The sequence below is a fragment of the Calypte anna genome, chromosome Z (assembly GCF_003957555.1).
Source record: "Calypte anna isolate BGI_N300 chromosome Z, bCalAnn1_v1.p, whole genome shotgun sequence".
In the NCBI taxonomy this organism is placed as follows: Eukaryota; Metazoa; Chordata; class Aves; order Apodiformes; family Trochilidae; genus Calypte; species Calypte anna.
Window position 1 is genome coordinate 34,560,262 of NC_044274.1, and position 11,503 is coordinate 34,571,764.

The window sequence follows — 11,503 nt, forward strand, 5'->3', positions numbered from 1 at the left end:
CACAGTAGTCAGATTGAGAGCTCTCTGGAAATGACAAGAAGATTTCTACTGACTTAAATGAAAGCTGTGCCAAGCCTAAAGGCACTGCCAGACCAACATTAAACAACAAGAGAACACTAGTGGACGACTTACTTTTGTTGAAGACTATGGGCAAACTTTAAGCTTTCACAGTTAAAATAAAAACAACTATGGCAAAACTATGCAGCTACGCAGGGAGTTATCAATCTGGAATACCAGAGTATCTCCCATCCTGTACCGTCTTCAGAAAGCAAATGGCCAAACTAATGGGAAAAACTAAACATTTCTATGTTGCTTTTCTTCTTTTAAGACCGAGATACCTCAAAATTCTTTTTTTTTTTTTAATAATTCTTGAAGTGTAATGTTTTCACTCAGTTATACTTTCCATGTATTTCATCTTTCCACCTTCCTTTTGTTCTCTTCCATATTTCCCTGGCCTTGGTTTTTTATTTTTCCATAGAAGTACTGGATGATTCCCCTTTCAGATTTATCTGTAGTCCTCCCAGTGCCCACTTAGAGTGGTTCTAAGTGTGCCACTTAGAGGTTTCTCTCATCCCTTCCTACCTCCACTATCAGAGGTTTTCAAGAATTCAGGAAGATTTCAAAAAGTACAGAAAAGAAAGAAAAGAAAGACAACTTAAAAAGAAAGCAATTATGCATGTTTATATATGCTTTTATACAGACCTAGAGAGAAATTAAGGTAACAATTTTTTAAAAGAGATTTGTTGTGGATATATACATATATTTTTAGGAATATTAGTTCTGAAGAATGTCTGTATCTCAACAAAGAAATGCTAATGAACATCTGCTTTTCTTCTGGACTATGACTGGTTTCTTGTACAAAAATTTTTACCAGGAACATATTTTGATTGTTAAAAAAAAATAAGTAATTGCTCTAAAGAGCTGGGTGCTTTGTAATAAAGAACAAGAAAGAGTCTGTCACTTCTGTAAGTTCAAATCGCATTATGAAATGTCATGAAGGCAACATAGACTCCTCCATCTACACTTTTTTCTGCAAACAGTTGAAACAAATCATTTGAGTTTTCTTGTACCCCATTTTGGCTGTTCCTGCTTGGAAGCAACTTGATTTATTCTGAAAAGAGAAAGCAATTAAAATACAGTCCTATCTTGATGTTGAGATGAAATTTAACATCTCTGATCCTTTTTTCAACATATTAATTTGCTTTAAATCCCTTTAATAACATATCATGTCTTTTTACTGAATATAATGACTGTGTTGCAGAAGCTCAGAAATGTAACTACTAAACTACAGTCCTAACTGCATGAACTGTTATAATGATGTGAGGAATAAGCACATGAGAGGATGATTTTTTGCTGATTGTACTCCTGTGGCAGGCAACAGTAAAGATCCAAGAGGCAGAGGTCCTCGCAAACCTCATTTGGTGGCACATTACACAATTATAAATGCTGTCCACTGTAAATATGAAAACGAAAAAAGCACAAAACACTTGGGTTCAGAAGTCCTGACTGGAAAATTGACCTCTCTTGAGGATCACAATTTTATATGGGCGTGCTGGCATCAGTGCAACAGTTACTTAAATGAGGAAATTAATAGAAAACATTTTGGACAACCACGCTTGTTCAACCAAATAATTCAAAGCATCTAAACATAAATTCACCTTTTGCAAGTGTCAGCTAATGAATCAAAGAAAGTTTTATCACTTATTTCTGGAAGGTGAGAAAAGTTTTACCCACAGGTATTCACTATACAACTTCAACTGCTCACAGTCAACTACAGCAGCAAACCACTGAATGAGGAAACCAGTTTTTCAGGATTTCTAAAAGTGCCAAAGCATGATACATCAAGTCCTCTTTAAATTATATATATATATATATATATATATATAGTGATTAACAAGGAAAAGCAGTATAGCAGCTTGCTCTGGACTGGCCTTCAAAGACCACTTGTAATGTGAAAGCCTCAGGGTGTTGAAGGTGATGGCTTGGGAAGCAAGGGCTTCCCATCACTGAATAAGGAAGCTGAAAGACCCCAGTAGGTTGGACAATCCACTCCAGCCTGAGGCACCCATACAGAACAGCTACGCTCTTGCTCTACAAGACATCCAAAGATGTCACATTTTCTGTGAGCTTTTCCTGGTAGCCTGGCACAGCAGTGGCACATGCAGCCCAAACAAGGAAGACCCTCACCTTGGTGGGAAAACACATCATGTGACAGCCCTGGTTTCAAGCTTTCCTAAAAATAGCTGTTTTTCTAGTTACCTTTGAAAAATTCACATCTCAAGGAAGGGAACCCGGCTGATCTTCCTCTGCCTGGCTTACAACCATATGACTTGCTGAGATCTGTGTCCTGGCCTACAGCAAAGTGGAATACAAACCACAAACTCCTGTAAAATAAAACACATCCTTATAACAACTACTTAAAAACCTGCTTTTCTTTGAGCTTACAGAGCAGATCAAACACACAGAATGATCAGTGGGAGATAGATCAGATTCTTCATGAAGAGCAACCTCATTAGTGGTTCTAATTTAGCAATGGGAGCTCTGTCTTTTTAATCAGGCAGAGGTTCTGCTCTGTTCCTTCCCAAACACAGAGTATTTCCTGTTTGAAGAATTGCTTTCCCATAATTAAATGAAAAAGAGTTAGTTGCAGCCCTTTGCACAAATTAGTACCCAGTGAATGCAGAATAATGCATTATAAGTAGTACTATATGCTATTTATTCTACAGGTATTGATGTGTGTTGGATTTGTTCTATTTTAGAGGTGCTGCCATGGTAACTTGGGTCTCTTTACAAAGGCTTTATGTCAGAGAAGAAGTGGAAGACACAGAAACTGAACTTTGGGTACCCAGTGAGATGAAGGCTGTTACCATTATACTCACCAAAGCATCACTAGAAAACAAGCTGGTGTGTCCATCTCCTGCCAGGTGTCCCATTCATAATAGAATGCCAATCACAGGGTGAGTACAGAGGCAAGGCAGAAGCCAGCAGTGTCTTTTTAAGGTAAAACACAAAAAAATCTGTGCTTTTTTAGTTTCCAAGATATCAACAGCAAACATAGATTTAATCACTGACATATTATTAAAGAGAAAACAAAAGTATGATAGGTTTACCTTGATCAGAGAGTGTTACTCAGTGCCGCATGGAATAGGGCAAGTAACCAAGCATCTGGCAAGATGAACGTAACACTGACCACACTTTGCTGCCTTTCAGTCCTACCGTTGTTCTCACTTTGAGTGTAGCAGCTTTGCTACCATTTCACAGTATTGCTACAGACTCTAAACTTTAGGGGTTTGAGCACTGGCTCTGGTTTGATTTCTCAGTCTGGCATGAGATTATCTAATCCCGTCCAAAACACTTTCTCAGCAAACCCACACCCCTGAGCACCCCAAGTTTTGACATCTGAAAGGAAGAACCATAGGGTTTGGACCCTGAGGAAGGTTCCTGGAGACATCCCCATCACTCATGCTGCCACTCACATTCTGCTGCTTTGCATTTTACAGCCCCTTCTGCCACCAGATCAACTGTATGCTGCAAATTGTGGTCAGCCCCAGGCTGGACATGTTGGTGCCACAGACTTGAAATCAATAATTTTTATGTCCATTGGTTGTATTTCTGAGTTTCTAGAAAAGAAATCAAACAAACATTGAATTTGTCCAAAAACAGTTGGCAGCCCAATTAGCCTAATGTACCATTCTGTCTTGGGAAAACCATCTTTGAATCCTGCCCTGAGTCACATTTACAAGTAGGTGTTCAGCAGCAAACCTAGTCTGAAAATAACTGCTAAACAGCATATATGACAGTGACATAGGATTTTGCACACCTTGGGAAAGCAGTGTTACCTGAGGTCACTATTGTAGACTTCATGGATCCCCACCAGGTTGCCTGGAACAGGAGTCAGTGAGGCTGTACAGTGCAATGCAAGCCAAATAGAACTGCAACAGCTTGCAAAGCGTGCATCTCTTGCCAGAGTGATTAGTCCCCCACTGCTAAAAAGCCCAACAGCATTTACTGTCAATAGGTGTTATTTTAACCAACCAAAGTGCATGTTTATTTTGTGGCCACTGTGGTACGGGAGGCATCTTGTTGACTTTCCATTTGCATTCTCTCATCCAAGACTCTTTAGATTCTATGTTGCAGAAAGCAACCAGTGCTAATGATATTTGTTAATTCTCCAAATCCCAAAGAGATGCAAAAAAAACCCATAAGCCAGAAGAGATGAGTCAAGTTTAAAATTGATTGTTTGCAGAGACTTTTTTCCTTGTGTAACAGTCTGGAGGAAATGGAAGACAGACTTGGAGCTGAAAACCTTGTGTCAGGGAGAAGGTGGGAGAGAGTAGCAGGTGATACGAGTTCCAAAGGTCCTGTCTTACTTTGTCTCCTAAAGACTTACTATTCCTGGCCATGTTTTTTCTTGAAATGTTAATTATAGGAGCTAAAGATATCAGCAACATTCTTAATAGACTAATTTAAGTGCTGCAAAACAAATCTCCTATAAATGAAAAGCCAGTTTTAGAAATAGCAATCAGCTGCAGCAGAAGTGCAACACAGCAGAGAGGTGCAGGCCTACTGCTCCACCCACCCTGCCCTGTGCTGCCCAGAGTGCCTGGCACGGGGTCTATCCATGTGCCTCCCTCTCTGCTGGCTCCCAAAACCCACCTCAGCAGGAGTTGTGGGAATGCATGGGGCCAAGGAGGGTGTACCCAAAGGGACTGCTGGGTCACAGAGGTGCAAAGAGTGCTTCTACCATGTGAGGAGTCACCTGGATGAGGCAAATCAGTGAAAACTGATGTGACTGCATACACCTCCAACAACTGTTTAAAAATCCCTGGGACAAGTCATATCAGTCCTCCCTTTGTGAGCAGACTTATTAGGTGCAGGACAGTTATTCTGGTGTTTTAATATCAGGATCATTAAAGATATGCCACTGGGTGATTATCAGCTGCCACATGCTAGGCAGTGTCTTGCAGAGAGAAGGTGAGTGGCTGGGGCCAGGGAGCTGCTCCTCTCCTGGCACAGGGCTTGGACACAGATGATTCTCTGCTATCAAACCCCTGGCTGGGGGTGAGGCAAGCAGCTGCACAAGGCACCCAAAAATGGCTAAGAACAAGGTATGGGACCAAGCCCAGATGCCAGCCCCCTGCATGGAAAACAATGTCAGGCTGCTCAAGTGGCAATAAATGACATCCCCCAGGGCATGGTCCACCCAAAATGGAAGGTTTGCTCCCAGGGATATGCACCACAGTCACAAACCCTAGGCTGTCCCAAGATGGGCAGCTCTGCAATTCTTGCAGGCATGCTGCTTGCTGGCTAAATGATCTGATGCCACATCAGCAGGTGAAGATGGGTGTGGGAGCAGCTGTGTACAAGGTGTTTCTGATGAACAGGATGACAGACATTTCCCTTCTGAGTGATTAATACCTTTTCCCACTTGCCTAAGACCAAGATTGTAGCACTCTCATCCCTTTGCTTGCCTTGCCTGCCTGAGTTAAAGCAGGCTAACTCACTCCTCCTCCCCAGTGTTGGCAATGGGATGCTCCAGAGGCTGCAGAAAAGAGTCAAGAAGGATTGCAGGCTGCAGGCTGTCTGCAACCATGAGCACCTGCTCACTCTGGAGATTGGCCAAGCCACACCACCTCCACAAGCATCCTGTGGGACTGCACCAACTCACTGAAGACGTACAGGATGCTTGCTGTCAGCATTAGACCCATTGTTTTCCAGAAAGGGTAATTGTGCCCATCACCTCTATGAGGAAGCGATGTGCAGAAGTGGTGTCACTGCAGGCTCTTGGCAGCACAAAATTCTTGGTTGCCAAGACTCTCTGCAAAGGCCATGTGAGCCTAAGGTCTAAGGCTGTGCTCTCCTCCATCGGGACACTCATGCTGTGGCTCATCTGTCCCTCCTGATCTGAGGGGTATGAGCAGAGAGGGCAACATTTCTGTTTGGTGTGTAAGACATAAGCATGCTAGCCTTCCCATGTTTCTCCTTCTAGATATTGCTGACCTCTCAGCACTACTCTGGTGATGGAAACCAAAAGTTCAGTTTCTGTCAGCTTTGCAAGCTGTGCTGGCTCCTGCTTGAAAGTTTTTTTTTCCTCTTTATGGCACGGACAATAGATACAGTTTGCCTACTCTCACATTCTGGGAGCAGCTGTTGTCTCTGCAGTATCAGGGCATGAGAATTAAAGGACATTTACAGGTGCAAAAACCAACTGGTAAGGAACCATCTGCTTCAATGGTCAAGTTGATTATCTCTGCCAAATTTGAAGACTTTGCCCTGGTAATGCCAGGGAAGAAAAAAGTTTAAATTTAAATGTTAGTCAGGACAAGTGCTGGTAGCACTGGCTAGAAGCATATAAAGCTGCTCTACAGAGGGGATTTTTTCACTTCAATCAGCTATCACAAAGCAGTTGTAAATTTGTTTCCGACTGTGAACCAGAAAGTGCTAAATGTCTTGTCTGTTGCAGCTTAAACCTTCCACAAAAAGGTTTGGGTTACCCAGAGCAGGAACCAGCCCTAGAAGTTACCTATGTCAATATGCCCGTTCTCTGATAGCCACCAATAAATGACATTTTCATTCCTAATGGTTTCTAATGGGGCTTGCTGGCAAACTCAGATTAATTAACCCTGGTGTTGGCTCTGCTCATTGTATGACACACGGAAGAGCAGTATCAGTTTTTGTGTACTTAAACACTGTTTCAGGAAAAAATGAAAAACAACAACAACAACAAAACAACAAAAGAAAACCAAAACCCCAACATCTAAAATAAGGATAATAGTGGCAGACCTGCATCTTCAATGATGCTAGCAGTCATTGTATCATAACAAAGAACTGTTAGGCCTAGAAGAATATTCTGTGTTGGAAATTCTCAAAATATATGTCAATAATTTGTCAAGTATCTGTTTTACTCATCTTCAACATCAGACACTGTGACAGCAAAAGTACATGCCCAATATATACATCACATTTTAAGCAAGGGTTTGCTCACTTACTCTCATTCATCTCTTCTGTCCTGGTATCCTGGCAATTTAATAGAGAATCTAGTCAGAAAGTACACTATCTCTTCTCTTCTGAGCACCCTTATTGATCCCTAGTTTAGGGTAAATTTTTGTTCAAACTGTGTTAATCTATGATAGTAAATATTTTTGCACAATGTGACTATCAACTCAACAAAGTAAAGCAACTATTTTCCTCTACCTATCTTGTTTTGCATATGGTCTTTACTATTATTCTTCATTGCATCATAGATAAAACCAAGCTCTAAAATCTTCAGCTCTCAAGACAGGAGGAGGAACACTGTGCATGATGTGCAGATGTAATAATCCTAAAGAAGTTGAACAGGGCTCTCTGCATGCAAAGAGTTGGGTGATTCTTCACATGCTTATTTAAATCTTTTTCTTTCTTGAATTAGGTCTTGCCTGTCAGAACCTATGGTTTAGAAATATAATAAGTATCAATAAACTGCTTTGGAAAGCTAACCTGTGATCTGGTTTAGTAGAGTTTGCATGACCCTGTCCTAATGACATGTAAAATATTTTTTTTGCCTTTTTAGGGCCATCATTCTTGTTTGAAACATACCTTCTCACAGATTCACAGTATAAATCACTTTTACAATAATATCGAGATGATTGATTTTCCAGTTATATGAAGCATTAGGACAAAGACTTCTTCATCATGAAATCAATTGTGGAAGTTTGTTGAGCTTACTTACCATACAAAGGACTTGTGTTGCATATCCTCTCCTGACCTGTTAGGAATTTCACAACTCTGTGGATGTCATGCAAAAGGTAGGCACAGGGCAAGCTAATGAGTCTTTGGCTGCAGCAAGACTATGCAAGGCTGTCTCCAAGAAGCAAATGGGATGGTGCTCAGCTGGCTGGGCACCTTACAGCAGAAACCAGTGCCCTTAAACAAGCTACCAAGTCAGACATGATTTGCAGCATGAGGAAAGTCGTCAGCCTCATTAAAGTGTCTTCTGCAAGCCCCTTGTGCAGCCTGAACTAATAATACCTTTACCCTTACAGAGAACAGAAGGAAGTAAAAAATATACCAGTCATCACTTAAGTTGAGCCTCAGCTCTGTGGCAGATGCTTCTGGGCCATGTGCAGACAGGTAGGGAAGAGGAAGACACTCAAAACTCATTCTCCCTCAACCAGAGATGAGCAAGCGTATCAATATATCAACACTTCCTGCATGCCCAAAAGTCCATCTGGGAAGGGTGGGATGAGCTGGTAAGGAGCTACAGGACACTGTGGGTAGGCAAGAGTGCTGCTGGGAAAAGGAAGCTCAGACTGTAATGTTGAGGGATCATGGTCTGCACAGACGGAACAACCAACCTGCATATTGCAGTTCTGAAAGAATACTGAGTGCATAGCTGAGGCTGTCCATGGGCTGTGCTGCCTCACCTGGCTTCATGTCTCATGGCCATGAGTTGCAGTGCCCAGTCCTGCTGCTGCTACATGCCCCTGGCCTTAAAAATCCCTGGGGAAAGGTAATGGTGAGGGGTGTCATGGATGTGCTACTGGAACTGCAGGGAGATGCTTATATAGGCTTATATTGGCACAGGGAGTTCCTGCAGCTCCCACTGCTGCTAAATGCCGCAACCAGTTGTCTGCAGCAAGATGTTTCACCTTGGGATGGCACCACAACCCACAGAGTCTGGAAGGCACCTGAATTTTACCATGAACATGAACTGCCAACATATATTTTTTAGTGTGCCTCAAGGATATTTTCACAGCTTTGGAAAACTACATTCTGAGTCTTCTTCACAGTGGATTATTCCCTCTGACCTTTTGAATGCTTGTAGACAGCTCATCTAATCTGAGAGGTCTCCTGGCAGAGGGAAGCAGAAACAGTCATAAAGTGGCTCTCATATTGCTTTACTCTAACCTTGAAGGCATTGCCTTAGATCGATAACTTCTGGAGGCATCTTTAATCATGTTGCTGAACTTTCCTTTGGATGTCTAAGCACTCTTAGTTCTGAATCTTAATTATGTTCTTGAAGGACTTGCATTTAATGCTTTATTTTTTCACAATTTATTCATTCTAGACTGACATAAGTTAAAAAGAACAAACTGCATTTTTAACAGAATTGTGGTTTGAGAGATACTTACAGCAAGAAGCCAGAAAATATCTGAAGGACTGTTTTTGCTACTAGATAAAGAGGCATTTGCTAAGTCAGGTTCCCAAATGAACAAGTACTCAGACAGGGTATTAATTTGAAAAACAAACAATAAAAACTGAGTCTGTCATCACATTCAGGTTGGACATTCCTCTTCTCTAGTACTATGTGTTTCCCCTTTCATCAACTACAAGTTCAGTGACCTGGTTTTTTGCTCAGGGTTTTAAAATGCACATATGCCATGTTTGCAAGCATACCAAACACTGTTCCTTAATTTCATTCTTTTCAAAAATAATGGAGGAAAACAAAAACATTAAAACAAAATAGCACAGAACACTTAATGACATTTTAGTTTTTTTAAAGTAATAATTTTATCTTTCTTTTGGATGACATTGTTTATTGTAAGACATCATTTTTATTAAATACACTGTAATACAAGAGACTTTTCATGTCATGTCAAGAGAAGCTGGTCACATGATTCACAAAGAAAACTTTTAACACTGATACCTAGGCATCACTTTGAAATCAGCCAAGATGCAATGGAAGTTTTAAAGCAATGACTTGTTATAACAAACTGCAAAACAAGAACCACTAAATATATCCACAGAGACACCACATTAAAAAAACAAAAGAAAAAGCAAAAAGAAAGATAACTACACACCAGGTCACAGTCTGGTGACAATATAGAGATTTATATTTATATGTAGATATCTTCCTCTTTATCTTAAATGACAAAGAGAATGGTATCTAGAAATATGTTATATACATAAAGTATAGGTGGAAAGCAGGGCTGGGACAATAATTTCATAATTAATTAATTATTGGTGATTCAATTAAACATCAATGTTCAATTAATTACTCATATATAAAACATTCTTAGCTGCTTTTCTTTAAGTTACAGAAAGATACATATAAGCTGCAAGATACAGGCCTCTGGAAAGATTTTATTTATCTCTGTTTTCTTACACATTTCCAATCAAGTGGCCTCACTGCTAGCAGCTTCTATTATCCTTGCCCGAAGTATTCAGTGTTTATAAAATACCAGCTGGTCATCACTCAGAACCTTCTACAAGCAAACAAAAAACCCCCATAGACCTGGTCTAGAATGCATAGACAGTAAAATAACACCCCCATCATTTCTCATGTCTTCTCCTGAGACGCATGTTTAAAAGATGGCAAAACTGTCACTTGGTTGCTATTGTGAAATTCACAGTGTTTTCCCTGCAACATGTAGACTATTTTTATTTATTTATATTTACTTCATTTTTGTGATGAACATAGCACATCCCCCGCCCCACCCAAAGATAGGTCTTTTAACTAAGGCTCTGAAGGACCTCTTGATTCAAAGCAGCAGTAGTTCATCCCAGTCCTCACAACATGAAAATACAACTTCCTGTGCTATCAAAACCTTCATCTTCGGTTAGAAACCCCAATCTGTTCCTCAGTCCCTCCCTCCCCATTCCTCTCCCTCACATTTTATAACAGTGTTTGAAATTCAGTTACAGGCTGCAACAATCCAGACACAGACTTGTTCTAGCACATATGCATTGTACCTTAGTCATCCAGTGACCTAATCATTTTATTGGGTTATTTATTTTCTTTTAAAAGGTTTTTTTCTAAGTCTACATCAACCACAACAAAAACAATTCTTCAGAAAGGTGGGGAGGGGTAGAGAGAGAAAGAGAAAGGGAAAGAAAGGAAAATAAGAAGGAAAGGAGGAAAGAAAGAAAAAGAGAAGGCAAGAAAATGATAAAGAAGTAGCAAGGAAGGACAAAAAGGAAGAAAAAGAAAAAATAGGCAGCTAAGTATTAAATTGTAGACAATATACAGATATATGGTTTTACAAATCAAAATGAATGAAGTCCTTTTAAGAAGGGTACATTCCATCGTGCATCATGGGGTGCTGTTGCCTTACAAGTATCTGTTCTCCACACCAGTTCTGAGTTCTGCAGACCTATTGAGAGTGACGGAGTGTGGAGAATGCTGCTATTATTACTGCTGAATTTTGGCATTCTCATTGTTCTACAAGTTGTGTTGCAGACTGAATAGTCCAGCTCATTCTTGGAATAATTTCCTTACTGCAGATGAGTATAAGATGCTAATGGAACTGCACTGTTACTCTAGGATAGTAAAACAACAATAGCACAAACTCAAAAATGACAGTAAAACAAACTCTTGTTTTTTGAACTTGGAAGCTTCTCTGTCCAGTTCATTGCGAGAAATCAACGAGTGATATGGAAATGAAAGAAATGTTTTTATGCAATCATCTGGGGAAGAAAAATGCTTGTTGTTAAATCTCTGGCATTCTAGCACTGCCTCTGCTGCACACCTGTTAAGAAGTTGAATCTTACAAACATGGAAAAAGAAATATCAAAAGAAAAAAAA